Genomic DNA, 20,869 nt, shown 5'->3' with positions numbered 1-20,869 from the left:
AAACTTGAGTGACCACGAGCAGTGACAGGATGACAGCACCAGCACCCCAGTCTACCATAAAACCCTTCGTCTATGAACCCCTGGATCTGTACCTTTACCCAAGGGGGATATTAATTATCAAACGCTAGACTAAATAAGTGGGTTTTCAACCTAGATTTAAAGATTGTGACTGTGTCAGAGTCCCGGACACATTTAGGAAGATTATTCCAAAGCTGGGGGGCCTTATAAGAAAAGGCTCTTCCCCCTGCTGTTACCTTGTTAATTTGTGGAACTAATAACAGACCAGCACCCTGTGATCTTAGTTGACGTGGGGGTTCATAGTAGGAAATAAGTTCCTGGAGGTATTCAGGAGCAAGCCCGTGTAGTGCTTTATATGCTAATAATAGAATTTTAAAATCAATACGAAATTTAACTGGGAGCCAATGCAGGGCTGATAGGACTGGTCTAATATGCTGAAATTTTCTAGTTCTGGTCAGAACTCTAGCTGCGGCATTTTGAACTATTTGAAGTTTATTTAGATTCCTATTTGAACATCCTGACAGTAGTGAACTGCAGTAGTCTAGTCTAGAGCTAACAAAGGCGTGCACCAATTTTTCTGCATCATCCTGTGATAATGCATTTCTTAATTTAGCAATATTGCGGAGATGTAGAAAAGCTATCCTAGTAGTATTATCTATATATTTATCAATATAAATCTGGAAGGAAATCTGCTAGAATGAAGGGAATTTCAGCTTGCACAAGTGTGTTTGGATATGTGAAGTCACTGTAATTTGTTGTAACAGTAACAATGTGTGCACTTTGTGTCAGATGAGCTATTGTTTTCCTAGAGAGACAGTGGTGGCACTGATCCTTGTGACTTTTTATACTATAACGTAAATAAAGAAAAATACAATGTTCCCTAAAGGTCCCTACCTAACAGGCAGTGATATACCCTAACAGTATATGAAGTTCCCTACCTAACAGGCAGTGATGTACCCTAACAGTATGTGAAGTGCCCTACCTAACAGTCAGTGTAGCTCAGACAGATGCTGCATTTCCCCTCTCATAGGTGCTGATTGTCTGATGATCCCTTTGTTTGGAATACAGAAATACAGTTCAGTTAAGGTGCAGGATGTACGCTGTGATGAACACTGTGGTTCTGATGGACCTGAGACTTCTACAAGAGGGAAGGGTCTGGAAGATGATGCGCTGCAGTTTAACTCGTTCTTGTGAGGTGGAGGACCCAAACCAGACGGCGATCGAATATGTGATGATGGACTCGATGATGGCTCTGTAGAACTGGATCGTCAGAGTCTGTGGAAGGTCGAATTTCTTCAGCTGTCTCAAGAAGAAGATTCTTTGCTGGGTTTTCTGGACCGTGTTCCTCTCCCACTTCAGGTCCCTGGATATGGTGGTACTCAGGAACTTGAGTGATTCCACAGTGGAAACTGCAGAGCAAAACTGTAGGCAGACTCATCACCACTAGTTATGAGGCCCACCACGGTGAGATCATTTGCAAACTTCAGTATCTTCACAGTTGGTTCCTTGGAGACACAGTCGTTGGTGTAGAGACTGAAGAGTAGGGGTGAGAGCACATAGCCTTGCGGTACTCCAGTGCCGAGGGTCTGGAGGTCTGATGAGTGTTTTTCCCAGCCGCACCTGCTGTCACCTATCTGTCAGAAAATCCACAATTCACTGGCACATGGAATCTGGCACTGACATCTGGGAAAGTTTGACTCCCAGGAGCTGCGGCATCACTGTGTTAAATGCCAAGCAGAAGTCCACAAACAGAACTCTAGCGTAGGTTCCAGAACTGTCAAGATGCTGCAGCGTAAAGTGCAGGGCCAAGTTAACTGCATCCTTGACAGACATGTTAGCTCTGTATATGAACTGCAGGGCGTCCAGCAGAGGGCCTGTAATGACTTGTGGGATAGGGCCAGGCATTCAAAGACCTTCAAGACTACAGAGGTCAGAGCTACTGGTCTTAAGTCGTTAAGAAATGGTTGCTTTCTTGGGTACTGGAATGATGGTGGAGGTTTTGAAACAGGCTGGAACAGAGCAGAGTTCCAGTGACCTGTTGAAGATCTTGGTGAAGATTGGTGCTATCTGGTCGCTGCATGTGCTTTAGGGTGGATGGAGAGACGGAGTCTGTCTGCTCAAGAGCCTGTGAACATCCTTTAGACCGATGGGGGTCTATCTCACCTTATGATTGGTGATCTGTTCCAGGGCTGTCCGGGCTGAAGATGGGCCGTTAGCAGCAATGTGGTTTTTCTGCTTAGTATTTGTGCTTTGCTGCTTTAATCCCTTTCTCCAGTCTGTATGTGGCCTCTCTGTAACAGTCCTGTCCCCACTCCAAAATGCCTCCTTTTCCCACCGAAGCTGCCTGAGTTCAGCAGAGAACCATGATCGTTGCTGTATTTCTTACGTGATGTAGTAGATATACAGCTGTCCTCACAGAAACTGATGTATGACGTCAAGGTGTCCGTGTACTCGTCTAGTCCGTCTGCCCTGGAGCTTCTCAATGCAGCTCTGGAGCTACTCAATGTCTCCATTGGTCCACCTCTTCACTGTTGTGATGACAGGCTTGTTGGTTTTGAGGTTCTGCCTGTATGCTGTGATGAGGTGAACGAGGCCGTGATCGGAGTGCCCAAGAGCTGCGCGCATGAGCGCGCAATAGGCACCTTTAATAGCGGTGGCTGCGCGTCGCTCGTGCGCATGTGCGGCACGATGTACACGCCGGCCAGGATGAAGGAGCCAAACTCTCTGGGAGAGTAGAACGGTCTGCAGTTAATGAAGAGAAACTCCAGGTGAGGAGGGCATGAGCGTAGCAGTACATTGTTGTCTGTACTCCAGCGCTCGCTGATGTAGAAACACATTCCTCCTCCTTTGCTCTTGCCACTGAGCTCCGTGTCTCTGTTTGCTCGATGTAGCTGGAAGCCGGGGACGTGCAGCGCGCTATCCGGGGTGAGGTCGGAAGCCCAGGTCTCCGTAAAGCAGAGGGCAGCAGCGTTTGCAAAGTCCTTGTTGGTCCAGTTGAGTAGGAGTATTTCTTCAGTTTTGTTGTGAAGAGAGCACAGGTTGGAGAGGAATATTGATGGTAGTGGAGTCCGAAACCCCCGCCGTCTCAGCCATACAAGCGCTGCTGCTTGTCTGCCTCCAGAATAAAAACTGGTGAAACATTGTCCCTGCATGTATATAACTGTTCCTTGCTCCAGCTTACTGAGTTTGAAGTACAGTAAGCAACATTAACAAACAAAAACACACACAGTACTGAGGAGCTCATCACCGAGGCAGCCATTCGCAGCACCATCTTGGCCATGGAGTGCCCAGGGTGTGTCAGCTAATGGACAGAGATAATTTGGGGTAGTATCTTGGTATCTCTACAGACAGCCCTGCTCAACACTGCCTCATCTTCTTCAGTATCTGATGAGGAGGGACCAGACTGCTTCAATGCCACTGTACCCACAGACCTGCCAGCCATCACTGTACCCGCAGACCTGCCAGCTGCCTCCTGTCCTTCTCTCCAAGCTCCCAGGACCCCTATCAATCCTGCTTCTCAGTTTAAGATTCTAGTTCCTTGCCTGGCTGCCAATTTGACTCCCTGTCCTTCCTGTTCCTCAGTCTGTCCTGTCCTGTGTTCCTTGTCTGGACTTCATCCTCGTCTCTGTCCATGTTCCAGTCTCTGTCACTGACTCTGTTTATTCTTTTGTGATGATGTCAGGTGTTCCTAACACATCACCAGTTGGTTACCAGACATCCCAACATACGTACTGTAATATACTGCCAATTCATACTGCCAATATACTGCCAATACTGCCGATTTGTCATGGCTCATTATCTGTAGGGATCGATGGGGAAAGGACAATAAGGCTTGAATAAAGGAAAACACAATAATGTAGAATTATCGTGCACACATTGCTTATTTGTTATGAGGGTTATGTTTTGTTTGCCATCATGTGAATGGGGTGCGTGAACAATGTTGTATGTTTGTAGATCACCCAAGAAGAGGAGTGATTGGATCCAGATCCCAGAGGGGCAGGAGCTACCTGTTGATAAGGCAGCAGCCTTAGACATGAGGGGGGGTTTTCACTCTGGGTGTGCATCGGCTTTAGATAATATCCATCAAGACTAAGAGAGCCGGATGACAGGTGTGTAGAGTAATGATGCTCCAACAACTTGCCCCAACAAGGTTGGCGACAGACGCCAGTAGCAGTCACACTGAGCTAACTTTAAAGTGTACAAGAATCAACGTTTGTACTTGTGTAAGCTGTCAATTAATCGAGTAAGAATTGGGAAACAGGAGCCTTTGCTATCTGCATGAGATACTTTAGGGGCCTCTGGACCATTCATAACATCTGTTGGACAAGACTTACCACACCTTGCCATTGCTGTCCTCTCCATCCCCATTTGAATAAACGACTTGGTCCATTCATGTTGCAGTCTCTGTTCTTATGTCCTGTCCCTGGTCCCTCTGTCCATCTCCCTATTCAGTCTCCCTGTTCAGCCCCCCCTCTCCCTACATTTGGCACATATTGTCACACGATTGCTTTGTTTTCATATTTCATTTTCATGTGCTCTTTGTTTTGGTCCTTCCTAGCTCCAGCCCCCACTCATGCCAGTCCCCATTTCTGTCATTTATCTCACCTGTGTTTCATTTCCTTCAATGATTCCCACCAATATTCCCCCTGTGTATGTCCATTATTTTTAAATACATTTTCAGAAGAACATGTTTGGATGTTCGTGTATTTCGACACTCCCAGGTTGTTCCAAGTGAAACATTTTATTTTCAGTCTGTTCATTTGTTACTTCAATAAATGACCAGGCTCACACCTGCATCCTACATCTCACCTCATTACACCAGATTCACGAGTGTAATCCGCTTTACACTGGCATAGGTGCTGGAACCATTACGGTCTTTCTTGTGCATTGCTCTCTTTTATAAGGTATTAGTTGTTAAATCATAGCCAATTCTGTGATGTCACTCTTATTAGTATCATACTGAAAATAAATAGCATTTTTATTGTCCTCATGTTTAGGCGTTCAAAAACGGTTCTGTTCTCTGTCCATAAACAAATTGGCATGTTAAAAATAAACAATCCATTGAATTTGCAATTAGCTGCAGTGAATATGTACACTGAAAGGAAAAAGAAAAATACATAAAAAGATTGCTAATTATTTATGGATGCTAATGTGCTTGAAATGAGGAACGTTTATATGAATCCAGGGAATGCAGAGTGTGATATAGCTCAAACTGCAGGCAGCAGAGCAGTATGGTGAAAAAGCCATAATCTCAACTAACAAAACACACATGTCTTGAGTCTCATTCTTTTACACTGGCTGATCATGACACGCACACATACACACGCACACACACACACACACACACACACACACACACACACACACACGAACGCACGCACGCACAAGCAACTTTTATTTCAGATTTAATTGATTATTATTGGTCAGAAACTGTATAATAAAACATGCACGAGGATTTCTCTAAATTATTTCCGGTTTCTACATGCAGCGAAACGTTTTCCCCATCGTTATCAGTGCTGTATATGACTCCTAACAACCCGCACTTGGATTCTTCAGCAAATAACACGCCATTCTAGCGTTTAACTCTAGATGACGCTGTAGTCCAATAATCAAGAAGTGTTCGGAATTAATAAAATGGTCTTACACTTTTAATCGGTTTAGCAGTTGCTATGTAGACTGCATCGGTAATTATCTGTAGCTGAGCAAGTAAAGGCGAAGACCATTGAGCCCTGTGAGGAACACAGAATTAGCAAACTGGTTTTATAAATCATGCGGTTTACTGACTTCGGGAGAAATGGTGGAATATAGCAAAATATGTTTCTGCAATTTTCAAATGAAAGGAATGGCAGTGATCTGAAAATCTATAAATCTAAACACATAGAAAGTGACATGAAGACTAGACATCTCTAGAGAGAAAAGAAAGAAAGAGAGAGAGAGAGAGAGAGAGAGAGAGAGAGAGAGAGAGAGAGAGAATGTTAACCTAAAATAAACGAATGTAAAATAAGCAATGTGTGCATGTATATCTGTGGGCGGATGTGTTGTATGCGGCTGTGCAATGTAAGGTAAAATTGATTAATTGATGTGTTAATACTTGTTACCGTGAGTAGGCTATAACCTCAATTACAAAAAAAAAAATACATCCCCTTTCTAAAGTGTACTTCATAAGCATAAACCTCACGCAATGGTATTGTCCCCTGTCTAATATATGTACACAATACAGTATTTTAAAACACAAGCCATTTAATTGTAGTTGCCAGAAACGTGTGCGACCGTAAATACCTGTTTCTGTGCAACGCAGAGCGTTTTTCTCCCCCGCGGGTTGTGTGATTTTACGTTGGCCTACAATTCTGCAATTTACTATGTCACGCAAAGTTCCTGCGTCGCGCACGAACGCTGCCAGATCTCACTCCGTATAATTAACATGCAGAGTAACCCCGTAAGTGCAAGATGCGTGACTAGCCATTTTTACAAGGCACAAGGTTGTTTCTCTTTTTATATACCCATTTGCGTTTGGGGCCCTGTTTTTTCATTTCATCAAAACCACCCTCCAGCGCAGTAGAGTGCAAAGGCAGACCAAGCACGCGCGCACCCCCCCCCCCCCCAACCCCACACAGAATACACTTGCACGCAACCATGTGTACCCTCACGCACATACACATGGGCATACACAGAGGTTATAGATTTACCATATGTTAATACTACATGCTATTTTGACCAATTTTGTCCCGTCTCACATGGAACTACAAGTTTAAATGTCAACACTGGAACTATCAGGTAGTGAAATGAAACAGGTCCCTTCAACTCTCTTATATTCACTGGAATTGTCACAAGCAACACGCACACACACACACACACACACACACACACACACACACACACACACAGAAAGCTGATGTGTGTTGGTGTAGGTAAGTCACATTGGGAAATCGTGCGAAGTAATCACGGAATGGTTACAGAGGCACGGAGTGCTGTCAACCTGGAGTAATGTTCTCTCTTGCTCTCTTCCTCTCTGTCCTCATGCTGACCCATGTGTGCCTCTCTGCATTGTGAATACACAGCTCAACAACAGTTCCCAGAGCAGTGACAGTGGATTAAAACTATCTAGTGGTGGAGAGAGGCACTAAGCACTTCTCTCATCTCACCAGTTATTGGCTTGGATTCTCCGTGTGTGTCAGTGTGTGTGTTTGTATGACGGGAAGAGCACATTGTGAGTCATGCAATTAATAATACATAATCTTACAACAGCAAGAACTGAGATGCTTCTGCTTTGTTCAATACAACATAAAACAGCTTGATTTTTGTCATGTCACACGTGCGCGCGCAGACACACACACAAACACACACACACACACACACACACACACACACACACACACACACACACACACACACACACACACACACACACACACACACACACACACACACACACACACACCACACACACACCACACACACACCACACACACACAGTCCAGCTGTAGCTCTTGAGTAGGGCAGTATATAGTATGCACCCCCCGTCTGTGGTTTCAAGATGATGAAACGATTCCCAGCACTTTGCTCTGCCTGATGTCCTTTGGTGTGACCTGTTCTGTCTCTAATCAGTGCTATAAACTCTGCCTGTGCTGTGGGAGCTACATGGCAGCCTGGAAGAATGTGACCAAACCAGGGTGGTTAAACGATAAAGAAAAGTGCTCTGTTTAAACATTGAGTATAAACTGTGCCTGAGTATAAAATTATAACACAACTAGAACTATTGGTGACTCCTCTCTTCAACTCTCCTCTCTTCTACAATTCTCAGCACTGTTTCACTAGAAAGGTCATGCTCATGTTTCAGCTCCAGTCTTTCCCCTCCCCCACACTTTATACCACATTCAGATTTTTTAGAATAGCTTACTAATCCTTATATTGTGATTTGGGTCAAATTTGATCCGTTTTCAAGTTCAGGTGTGTAAAAAGTACCATTTGCTTTATTGTACTGAAACAAGATTTCATGATACCCTCAGAACCAGCTATTTTAACACAATAAAAGCAATTTTTATAATTTTTGTCAATATTAAATGTCTCAAATTTTAAAATAAAAAATTTGTGGTGTTGGTCAAATCTGACCTGGCACAGAATAATTGCTGTTGCACCCCGACACACACCTACACACATACACACACACACTCCACGACACACACCCACCCACCCACACACATACATACACCCACCCACACCCACACACATATACCCACCCACCCACACATCCACATCAGAAAATCCTGCTTGAGATGACCAACGTGCTACTCTGTCTCGTCAGAGCCTTCATGTGTTGTCGAGAGTGGTCCTCGTTGACAGTAAGGAGACAAGATGTTTGGGACAAATGGGTGGATCAATTGCCATTCATGTACAATCCAGGGCCAGAGGTTACCATGGATGAATGGCTAGTCCCTTTCAGAGGCCACTGTCCATTTAGGCAGTATATGCCAAGCAAGCCTGGAAAATATGGCATCAAAATCTGGGCAGCATGAGACATGGAACATACAAATTTACACTGAAAATCTGCCAGTGGAATGGCAGAAAAAAACAACCAGGGCAAGTGAGACATGACATAATGGCGTTCAGAGGCTCAATATAATGTGATCATTTCTTGACTTGACCTCAGCCAAGAACTGTAGAAGAACAAGCTGATCATGGTGGGACCAGTTGGGAAAATCAAGCCCGAGCTTCCTCTCGGATGTCTTGGAACAAAGCACCACTCTCTTTCAAGTTTACATTCTTAGAGAGAACCACAATTGTTATGCTGTCCAAAAATCCCCAGAAATGTCATGCTCAAAAATGAGCAGAAGAAAAGAAAAATCAGAAATGATCCTAACATTATATTACAAATTATATAACAGATTATAACAAATTAATTATATATGTTTCAGAATTGACCTGTAACAGCCCAGATGTCACTATAGATAATGTTAAATTAAAAGTGTGTTAGTCTGTTAGACTGAGATCAGAGTTTTCTCCAGGTTTCTTCCTAATCCCTGCCTAGGGAGTTTTTCCTTGCCACTGTCACTTGCAGCTTGTAAAGCTGCTTTGTGACAACAAGTGTTGTAAAAAAAAATACTATATAAATACATTTGACTTGACTTATAGATGTTAGACTATTGGACATTCACTATTTGCAGATGATGCAGTGCTGCGGTCAGGCCAAGACCTACAGCTCTTGCTGGATCAGTTTGCAGCCGAGTGCAAGTCAGCCGGGATGAGAGTCAGCACCCCAAAACTGAGACCATGGTACTCAGACAAGGGTGGAGTGCCCTTTCTGGGTTGGGAGTGAGTCCTTGCCTCAAGTGGAGGAATTCAAGTGTCTCGGGTCGGGAAGAATGGAATGAGAGATTGCCAGGTGGATTGGTGATGTGGCTGCAGTATTGCAGACTCTACCGGATCGTTGTGGTGAAGAGAGAGCTGAGCCAAAAGGCAAAGCTCTTGATTTACTGGTCAATCTATGTTCCGACTCTTATCTATGGTCACAAGCTTTGGGTAGCGACCGATAGAATGAGACCGCGAGAGGATGAAATGAGTTTTCTCTGCAGGGTGTCCGGGCTCTCCCATAGAAATAAGGTACAAAGCACAGCCATCATGTAGAAGCTAGGAGTAGAGTCGCTGCTCATCCATGCCAGTTAAGGTTGGTTCGGGCATCTGGTCCAGATGCCACTTGGGCATCCCAAGGGAGGCGTTCCGGGCATGTCCAACTGGGAGGAGACCCCAGGGAAGACCCAGAACACACTGGAGAGATTATATCTCTTGGCTGTCCTGGGAATGCCTCGGTATCCCCACAGAAAAGCTAGACGAGGTGGCTGGGGAAAGGTAAACCTGGGCCTCTTTGCTTAGGCAACTGCCCCCGCGACCTGGACCCGGATAAGCGAATGAAAATGGATGGACTATAGTAAATGTACAGTTTTGTTTTTTGAAACCGAGTGTTATATTGTGAGATGAGAAGTGTATGGAACCAACAAAATGGTCTTTATACGGATTTAAATACATACTACATGAGTAACAACATTGGATGATGTTGTTTGAGTATTTTCAGGCTGATTTGAATCGGGTCAAAATGTTAATGTCTTACATGTATTTCCATTGTGTCCCGGTCAAGGATTTGAGTCATGAACTCAGTAAGTGTAATCATTACTTTACACTAAGTATGATCATTAATTAAGTGTAAAAAAACACAATAAAGGCAAAAACACAAAGGATAGGCCAATGCAGAGGGCATAAGAGAACACTGCAAAAATACAGGTTACAGCCAATATAAATGGATAAGTAAGTCATACATACAGTGAAACGGGTAAACAAACTAACTATAGATTAGATTAGTTACTGCTGAGCGGGAAAGAACGAGAGCAGTAGGGGGTGTGGTCAAGCACAGGGGATTCTGGGATGTGTAGTCCTTAATCTCAGAGGGAGGTGTAACACATGGTAACACCTCCCTCTGAGTACTAGATGGGTTCACTCCCCTAGCAGTGTAATGCTATTACACTGAAGCAGCGTAAAAACATGCATCAGCTCTAATTCATTTGATGATGCATTAACATCAGTACATTTTTCCAGGCATATCTTACCTAATAATTAGTCAAATGTAACTCCATTAAATGGGATTACCGTTAGATGAGATTTTTTTTGCTTCAGTGGTAAGATCCTATAAGCTGAAGTTAGTTACATAACACCAGTGATAAGACTGAACAAAATCATGCTGTTGATCATGCTTTTGAATGCTTTTTGTGGTTGTTTTCTGAGCTGTGTAAATACTGGGTCACCCTCGGGTGTGTTGTCATGACATTAAGTGCTATGCTCATTGGGGTTAATGTGTGAACAAATTCTAAATGTAGATTTTCTGATTTTCATCATTGAGAATGATGAAGCACATCAGGCTGAGCACTTCCATCATTTCTTCTTGTGTGTGATGCAGATGGGTGGGGGTGGGGTGTTCCCCAGCCTTCTACAATCAAACATATGCCTAGGTGTCACCATTCAGACATCGATGGAGCTGTTGTTTTGTTCTTATAACCATTTGTGAGGCTGTAAAATCTGTGCACAGAGAACTAAAACAAATATTATTACCACCATTACCGCCTGTTAGCACCGCGGCCACGAACAACACATGGCTTCCATTTACCCATGGCAACCGTAAACTGTTATTTGGCGTAGGATAGGTTCCGTCCTCACGGCTGGCTCTGAAACAGCATGGTCAAGGTTTTCGTCTTTAAGCGTCAAACAGTGATGCTGTTCGGAAATGGGATGGGGAAGTGTGAAATCCTTAATCTTTTCATCCAGAGATGCACAGGACACTATTTAGTAGACTGACTCCATCACAGTACATAAACTCTGCTTCCAAATATGGCAGAGTTCTCACAACAACAAAGTTGATTTTGATTTGAGCCGATCTGTTGACAATATATCAAAGCTATTTACATGAATGATCAGGTCCTCCAATAAAAATACAGATGATGATCAGTAACTGATGTTTACACCATAATCATAATGTATTTATATCAAGTGAACTTCTTAGAGCCAGTTTTCCACTCACAGATAAAACCTTTAAACAGCTCTGTGTGAAGGGTGTCCCATGTGAAGGGTATGAACCACATTCTCCATCCCCGATCTTATCCTCCAGGTGCGCTTAAACAGGTGCCAACATCAAACTGCAGGTTCTGAGATGGGTAGAGTGAGGGCAGCTCTGCTCTCAGCATGGGCAGGACAGTGGACCTGCAGGAGAGCCTCCAGCCCATCAATGTCCTGTCGAGCAACTATATCCACGATGTAAAATATTCCATAGGGTCTTCCCAAATATGCAGACCAGAGATTCAGCCCATGCATCAATGTTGGGTGGCCAAGACATTGAGACACTGAGGGACAGAATAAAATAGAGGGAGAGACAGATATACTGCAGGATAGAATGAGATAGAGGGAGAGAGTGAGAGAAATACATTGAGGGTGAGAGTTAGACAATGGGAGAGAATGAGACAGAAAAAGAGTGAGGCAGTTACACAGAGGCTGAGAGTGAGATACACTGAGGAAGAGTGAGACAGATACTGAGGGAGAGACTTAGACATATACACAGAGATAATGAGGGAGAGCGAGACAGATAGAAAGGGAGAGCATGAGACAGAGAGAGAGAGTGGGACAGATATAGAGGGGGGGTGAGACAAATACTGAGGGAGAGAACAAGACACACAGAGGCTGTGGCAAGAAAGAAAGAGAAAAACACCCAGATGACAACAACAACAACAACAACAACAATAACAGCCCTCGATTTGTGTGGTTCTAATAACATAATCGAGGGGAAACAGCTCTTTGCAGTCAGGCCTCTGGGTCCTCCACACATACACACACGCACACAGATCCATCTCTGCAGTGAGACTGCTCAGAGCCCAAACACATGCGCAAGCAAATTGCAGCTTAGCATGCAAACCGTGAGCAGATGTGGAGAGTAATTAGAGTTGTGTACAGTATACAGAGCCCCCCCCCCCCCCCCCCCCCCCCCCCCCCACCACCACATACTCATCTGCTCCTGGCTCTGTGTGTATCTCATTAGAGCTCTCAGGCAGTTTCAGAAGCAGGAACATGCACGAGTAAATTCTATTCTGGCCTCCATAATAGGGAGAATACATCCTCTGCACTCCCAGCGTTCAATGATAAGAGAAGAATGTTCAGTCAGAGTGATCTGCATTATCTGATAATTGTCTATATTGGCACATTATCCCATGATAATAACACTATACCAACAAATGTTAACTTGTTAAATGATCACATGCTGTATTCAGCACTTTGAGGAAGGGTTTCCCCTATCCACATTCATGGGTTGTAATGTTCTTATGAAGCTGAGCTCTGTGCAGATCACCTCCAACACAGAAGAGCTGGAACACGCCTTCTTATGTAATAAATAAAAAAACATTTTCAACAGTCTATCAGTTGTGGACATGTTTATGACGTACGGTTTATGGCAAGCGAGTGTGAATATGTGTACTGGAAGCACATCTGAAAAATGTGTAAAATGTATTTGTGTTTTGAGGGCAACGTGCTCCGATGGATGTAAGTGATTCTGTGTGTGTTTTGGTGGGAGGTTTAGGACGAAGTGTGTTACAGGGGTGTGATGTGATGGAACACGTTCTGGGTGGTGAGGGAGCATTTGTGATTGTGTAATACATGAGAGACATGGAGAGAGTTTGACACCAAGGAACAGGTGATGCAGCAGGCCGGAAGAGTAGCACAGTCCACGTCCCCTCTGTCTCTGTCCATTACTGTCTTGAGACTTTGATGATCTTGTCAAAGATATCTGTGTGACCCACATACTGTCTGATAGCAGTTCTCAACATGAGATGTACAAGGTATGTTGTAACCTTGTAATGTTCATTTCAGCTCCTTTCCACTATCACAAAACCCTGTTATTACCAAAACTCCCCTAGCAAGCTCACCTCCCCTACTTCACTCCCCTAGCAAACTCACCTCCCCTACTTCACTCCCCTAGCAAACTCCCCTCCCTTACTTCACTCCCCTAGCAAATTCCCCTCCCCTACCAAACTCCCCTCCCCTATTCCACTCCCCTAGCAAACTCCCCTACCCTACCCTGTGTGTGACACATACAACTGCAATGTGTATCACACACACACACACACACACACACACATACACTTGCTAATGCCATGGCCATAACAGAATTAGACCACAAGACTTGTATGGAGGCAAATAGTTATACTCTAGTGCAGGGGTTCTTAACTGTTCTGAGCCTGGGATCCACATTTTCTCATGGTCATTGCGACCCACTTTTATACAATACAAATATTATAACAAATTAAAAGGATAAACAATTGGCCTCCAGACCAATCATTTTTCTAGACTCCATAATAATATACAAACTAATAAGCATAGCAACACTCGTATCAGGTAATCTGTTATTTAGGATCTCTGTTGTCCAACATGTCTGATGTCTTTCTCTTCCTTGTAACTTTGTGAAAGTTGGTTTCACATTTGCATATTAGAATTTTTGGAATTACACCTTATTTTAAGTGTTCTACTGTCACCGTCTACAAATTACCTTAACATGGATGAAAGTGGAGGTCGTAAGCACTGCGCACTCTGTTTTTCTGCACCAATTTCAATCGATTTTAAACAATCCGTCATAACACCATAAAAAAGTTGTTACATATTAAGTGCACCCTAAACAAAAACCTACAACTCTTGAATGGGAATTTCTATCTTACAACAATTTGTGGTGGTCAGTTTTGTCAAATATTTTAATGGCTTTTAAAATGTCCTTCATAAGAGCATAAAACAAGTTATTGTCACGTTGTGGGGGGGCCCCCTACCGGTCGCCCCCGTTTACAGCGGCAGCTGTCCTGTTTTGGTCATGTGATGTTCGTCCCTCAGGTGGGGGGGACCTGTGATCCGTCTCACCTAAGGGTCGTTTGTTCGTCTATATATGTCTTGTCTTTGTACCAGTTGACTGCTGGTTATTATTTCCTTAATCTGGAACTATGTCACAGGTTTTTGGTTTGCACTTTCAATTAAACCATCCTCTTTCCCTGAGACTTGGCGTGATCGCTTCCTTTTTAGTTGCTCACCCTGCCCGTCACAGAATAACCAGCCACCCTTCAGAAGCCGCCAGTCTCCTTTTACTTTTTCCTTCGTTCGTGGTCATGTCTCGTGGTGAGTGTTTGTCTACGTGATGTGTGTTTGCGTGTGTCGTCCGAGAGTGTGTTGAGTCTGTCTCTGCTCGTCCCGCCGTGTTTAAATGTTGTGTTTATGTTAAGACCCGTTAGTAACATGGCGGTGACTAGAGCTGGGGACCTGTAGACTCCGCTCTCACCCAGTGAAACTGCCGGTGCCTCACAATACGCTCGTCCGGCGTTCATTATTGTGTGTGTGTGTGTATGTATGTATGTTGTATTGTTAAATAACGACGCGGATGTGAGCGAGTGTGTGAGTGTGCCGTTGTGTATGTTTTGCTGGTGGTGTTTGTGTGTGTGTGTGGACGGGTCCACCGATGTGTGCTGCACGCTCGTCTGCGTGAGACGCGGAAGTCTCTCGGCTTTTTCGCCTCGCTCACCAGACATCCCTCTTTAATGTGTGTTGGGAGGGGTCCATTTGAGGTCCAGAAGGAGACCCTCCCCTTCGAGCTCGGGGTGACCAGCGTCTCCCTGTTGCGGATTGCCAGGGCCCTGGTCTCTGGCGCTTCTGGGTTGGGTGGAGGAGTCCACCTTGCGATGAGGGGCCCCGGGAGGGGTTGGCTCCCCAGGAGGCTGGGGTGACCCCTAGCAGAAGTCAGCTCCGAGTGGAGAGGTAGGTTCGGGAGGTGGTCGGTGGTTGCTGTGGCTGCACCCCAGTGTGGCAGCCTGCACACATCCACACCTGTGACGTGTGGTGAGCTAGGTGCTCACGGTCCGCACACCGTTGTGGGGCTCAAGCGGCCTAAGGCCGGTTAGGGCGTGAGGGCCCTGTGACCGCCCGGGGCGTGGTTTTCATCTTGTTGACGGCCCAGGGTCCCGCCCAGGAAGGTGAGCTAACCTGTCTGTCTTTTTATGTTACAGCTCCAGGACTGCAGGGAACGGGTCCCTGCCTTGTCTTCATCCAGTGACGGGGAGTGTGTGTTGTGTTCCAGCTCCAGGACGGCAGGGAACGTGTCCCTGTCTTGTCCCCGCCCTCCCGCCCCTTTGCTCTGTTTTGTGTGCTGCCGCTGTGAGCCGCACATCCGGAGGGGATGTCGGTCGCCCCCGTTTACAGCGGCAGCTGTCCTGTTTTGGTCATGTGATGTTCGTCCCTCAGGTGGGCGGGACCCGTGATCCGTCTCACCTGAGGGTCGTTTGTTCGTCTATATATGTATTGTCTTTGTACCAGTTGACTGCTGGTTATTATTTCCTTAATCTGGAACTATATCACGGGTTTTTGGTTTGCGCACTTTCAATTAAACCATCCTCTTTCCCTGAGACTTGGCATGATCGCTTCCTTTTTAGTTGCTCACCCTGCCCGTCACAGTTATATTACATTAAGTGCATCCTAATCAACAACCTTGTTTTATGGTCTTATGATGGACTGTTTAACAGCTATTGAAATTTTCAGACAAAATCTGTCCATCACAAATTGGTACAAATCTTTTAGTTGTAGGTTGTTATTTAGGATGCACTTAATGTAATACAACGTCTTTGGTGGTCTTAGATAGACAATTTAAAAACTTGTAACGTTCTGCGCGGGGCAGAACAGGGAGGCGGACACAAACGCTGAGGAGAGCCAGATTTATTCAAGGAAATTCCAAAAGCAGAGTCGTAATACCGGGCGCAGGTCATATCGGGAAGGCAGTCCATACAAGAAATATACACGGGCATAGATACGGACAAGGAAAACAACAAAGCAGACTAACTCAGGGAGGACAGGCAAGATACACGGAATACAGGTAACACAAAAGCGCAAACTACAAACGGCAGTACTCACGAAGAACAGGTAGGAACAAAAAGACCGATACAGACATGGGAGACACAGGGACTATTATACACAGAACTAAACTAGGGACAGGTGATGACAATGACACAGGGGCGTGGTAACAAACGAGGAATCATCAAAATAAACGAGCAGGGCAGGACAACCAGGCAGGGAACACAGACATGAGGGAAACCAGAGTGACAGCTACGAGAGGGGGCGTTGCCCTACATGACAGAACCCCCCCTCAAAGCGTGCCACTCTGGGGCACGCAAGGGCAGACAGGACAGGGACACCGACCAGGACAGGACAGGGAACTACGGCACACGGCGAGGGACAGGAACAGCAGACACAGGACAGACCAGAGGGACAGGACCGGGCAGAACAGGACATGGGACCCGGGGCATGGCAGGGACAAAGACAGGGGACATGGAAACTGGCCAAGAGCTGGACAGGGAGGTGGTACGACACGGGACACAGGGAGGCTGGACAGGGCCAGGGCGAGGCACAGGAACAGGGCCAGACAGGACAGGACCGGGGACAGACACAGGAGTGGGGCCAGGGGACAGGGCAGAGGCACACACGGAGGCAAACACGGCTTGGACAACTGAGACAGGCACAGGCACAAGGTGGGTGACGACTTGGGGAACAGACATGGGGACAGGGACCTGGAGGAACCGACCAGACACAGACATAGGGACAGGTACAAGGACACGAACAGGTACACACACAGGGACTGGGACCAACACAAAACCAGGGACAGAACATGGGAGCAAGGGGAACATGGGCAAAGAGACGGGGGCACAGGGCAGAGCAGGGGGCACAAAAAATCCAGGCCCAATAGAGGGCAGCACAGTCTCTGGGGTTACAGGCGTGGCCGGGCAGCGGGCACAGGCGCGGCCGGGCGGCGGGCAGCGGGCACAGGCGCGGCCGGGCGGCGGGCAGCGGGAACAGGAGCCGGCAGACAGGCAGCGGGAACAGGAGCCGGCAGACAGGCAGCGGGAACAGGAGCCGGCATACAGGCAGCGGGAACAGGCAGGGTCCGCTGGCGGGCAGCGGGAACAGGCAGGGTCCGCTGGCGGGCAACGGGAACGGGAGCCGGCGTGGACGACCTCTCCTGGGTCGCAGGGACAGGAACCGGCGTGGACTGCCGACGGGCAGCGCCGACAGGAACAGGCACGAACTGCGTACGGGCAGCGGGAACAGGAACCTGAGGTGAGGAGATGCACTTGGGGGGCGGAGCCGCTAAACCGACGTCCTCAAGGGGCGGAGCCGCCAAGCCAACGTCCTCGGGGGGCGGAGCCGCCAAGCCGACGTCCTCGGGGGGCGGAGCCACCAAGCCAACGTCCTCGGGGGGCGGAGCCACCAAGCCGACGTCCTCGGGGGGCGGAGCCGCCATACTGACGTCCTCGGGGGGCGGAGTCGCCATACTGACGTCATCGGGGGGTGGGACCGCCATACTGACGTCATCGGGGGGCGGGACCGCCATACTGACGTCATCGGGGGGCGGGACCGCCAAGCCGACGTGGCCAGTACTCCCCCCCAAAAATACTTGGGGGTGTCATGTGGAGTAGCCGGCGGGATCAGAGGCGGTAGGTCCTCTTCCTCAGGGTCCTGGGAGAGCCTGGAAGAATACACAGACACAGAAGCCCCTCGGTGGCTCTCTCTGCGACGGCTCCGCCTCCTCTGAGGCGTCGGGAGCTCGCAGAAGCCATCGAGAGCCAACCGAGGGTTTAGCAAACGCCAGTCTGTGCACTCAATCCGTCTGCCCGCGACTTGTATTACAGGTTTCTCCTCCCTATAGTGATCAAGCCGGGCAGACACGTAGCACTCACCAGGAGTCCCGACGCGAAAGCCAGTCGAAACCGAAAGTGACTGGGCTTTCGTTGGTGCGCCTCGAGACCTCCGTGTTCCCACAGCGCCAGGGGAATTTCTGTCTCTGGTTCGTTCACGCTGCGATATCGGAGAGTCGAACTGGACCGAACCAGCCAACATCTCATCGCAGCGATTAAACTCACCAGAGTCTCGCTCCCTAGCTGTGTCCTTGTGAGATCGGTCTTTATGTAACGTTCTGCGCGGGGCAGAACAGGGAGGCGGACACAAACGCTGAGGAGAGCGAGATTTATTCAAGGAAATTCCAAAAGCAGAGTCGTAATACCGGGCGCAGGTCATATCGGGAAGGCAGTCCATACAAGAAATATACACGGGCATAGATACAGACAAGGAAAACAACAAAGCAGACTAACTCAGGGAGGACAAGCAAGATACACGGAATACAGGTAACACAAAAGCGCAAACTACAAACGGCAGTACTCACGAAGAACAGGTAGGAACAAAAAGACCGATACAGACATGGGAGACACAGGGACTATTATACACAGAACTAAACTAGGGACAGGTGATGACAATGACACAGGGGCGTGGTAACAAACGAGGAATCATCAAAATAAACGAGCAGGGCGGGACAACCAGGCAGGGAACACAGACATGAGGGAACCCAGAGTGACAGCTACGAGAGGGGGCGTTGCCATACGTGACAAAACTATTGAAATTATTGCAAAAAACAGAGTGCACAGTGCTCTGGGGCCTTTACGACTGCCACTTGCGTCCATGTTAAGGTCCTTAACAGTGCAGTGGTGACAGGAATATTTTAAAATAACATTTTGTCTACTGTTTAAAATATGTCTATTCCTGACGCAAACAAAGTTGTAGATGTTTGTCTTGGTTTCCAGAAATAAGAATTTGCATATTTTTGCTAGAAGAATTCCGAACATGCGAAGTGAAACCACCAAGTTTTTTTGTATGCATATGAGTGACTTATGATCCCATTAAAATGAACTTAAAACTATGCAGTTATAAAGAAGTGTGTTCTCTTAGGGTCTATGTGAAAAAAATCGATATTTTTGTCTTCGGCATTTTCAACAAGCTAACGCTTAGTGCTAAAGTTTCAGTTCCGCTGTTTCGCGAGTCACTCTGGTGATTCCCGCCTTTGTTGATGGGCAGAGACGAACATGTAAGTGGGAGCTAAACCTTTTAAATACAAACTCAAAAGAAAATTGTGGATATTTTTCCAATGACAATCCTCACCCATAAAAAAATAATGCCGTTGTACACCTGTCGCCACTGGCGAGTGAAATAATTATATTACTCGCAAATTAATATTTAGTCTGAGCCCGGAGCCTTGGCATGTCTTACGCGTGCCTCTGTCTCTGTCAAGATAAAATACAAGTATAAAAATAGAAGAGTAGCCTATTAATGATTTTTTGTCCGCGACCCACCAGTTAAGAATCACTGCTCTAGCGCAATCGAGGCTTTCTCCAAAAAGAATATTTTGCTTGCACAAATCATTTGAAGGCTCTGATGTGTAGTATAACTGTCAGGGTGCAACAGAACCATTCCATCTACAAGACATGATTTATTATAAACCTTCTGTTCAAAACAAGTGTGCATGCAACGAGAGGTGACTGACAAGTGGTGTGTGTGTGTGTGTGTGTGTGTGTGCAGAACATATGTGCATGTGTGTGAGACAGGCTGTTTACTGTTGATCTGAAAGGTGCCTCTAGCTGACATTATGCACAGATCTTGGAGCAGGCCCTTCTCCCCTCTGCCAATTGAGATCAGGCCCCTCCCCCTACGCCTGTAACTCCAGCTCCTCCCTCACTCTCATGAGCCTTCTGACAACATTTACATTTACGGCATTTAGCAGGTGCTCTTATCCAGACTTACAAAGTGCTTTGCATCAGATCACAGAATTCATCCTAGGTAACATGGGCACAGATGGAAATTCTGAAGTGAGGGGGACCAAGCTGTACAATATATATATATGCTTGTAGATGCTAGATTTCGAATGGGGTCTATATAAATTTGGAGGGGACATGTCCCCCCGTCCCCAGTGCCATCTGCGCCCCTGCTAGGTTATAGTACGGATAGGCCAGAAGTCAAGATACCATTGATTCATACTACTACTAAACTACAGGAGTCAATGTCATTACCTAGTGTTTTGCAAGTTAGACGTTTGCCAAGAAGCACAAATAACCATAGACAGACACAGGGGTGGAAAGTAACTAATTACATTTACTCACATTACTGTAATTGAGTACTTTTTATGAGTAATTTGTAATTTTCTGAGTAGTTTTTGAAATATGTAATTTTTACTTTTACTTGAGTACATTTTGACCCAAGTAGTTTTACTTCACTACATTTGAACGCCCTCACATTACTGAGTAAAAAAATATTGATGGTGAAAAATTAAATGCGGGCAGAAATTTAAACTTCTGAGTCCCAGAACTGAAGGCTAATTGCGTGGCCTTGCCTTGCGCACGCCCTTTCCATTGTCTCATAATCAGGTCGTAATCTGGTGCACTTTTTTTCCAAAAGGATGAAATTGTTCTATCTTTAAATCTTCTAT

Source organism: Brachyhypopomus gauderio, chromosome 2 (genome assembly GCF_052324685.1).
Source record: "Brachyhypopomus gauderio isolate BG-103 chromosome 2, BGAUD_0.2, whole genome shotgun sequence".
Lineage (NCBI taxonomy): Eukaryota > Metazoa > Chordata > Actinopteri > Gymnotiformes > Hypopomidae > Brachyhypopomus > Brachyhypopomus gauderio.
Note: the sequence above shows the minus strand (reverse complement) of the source record.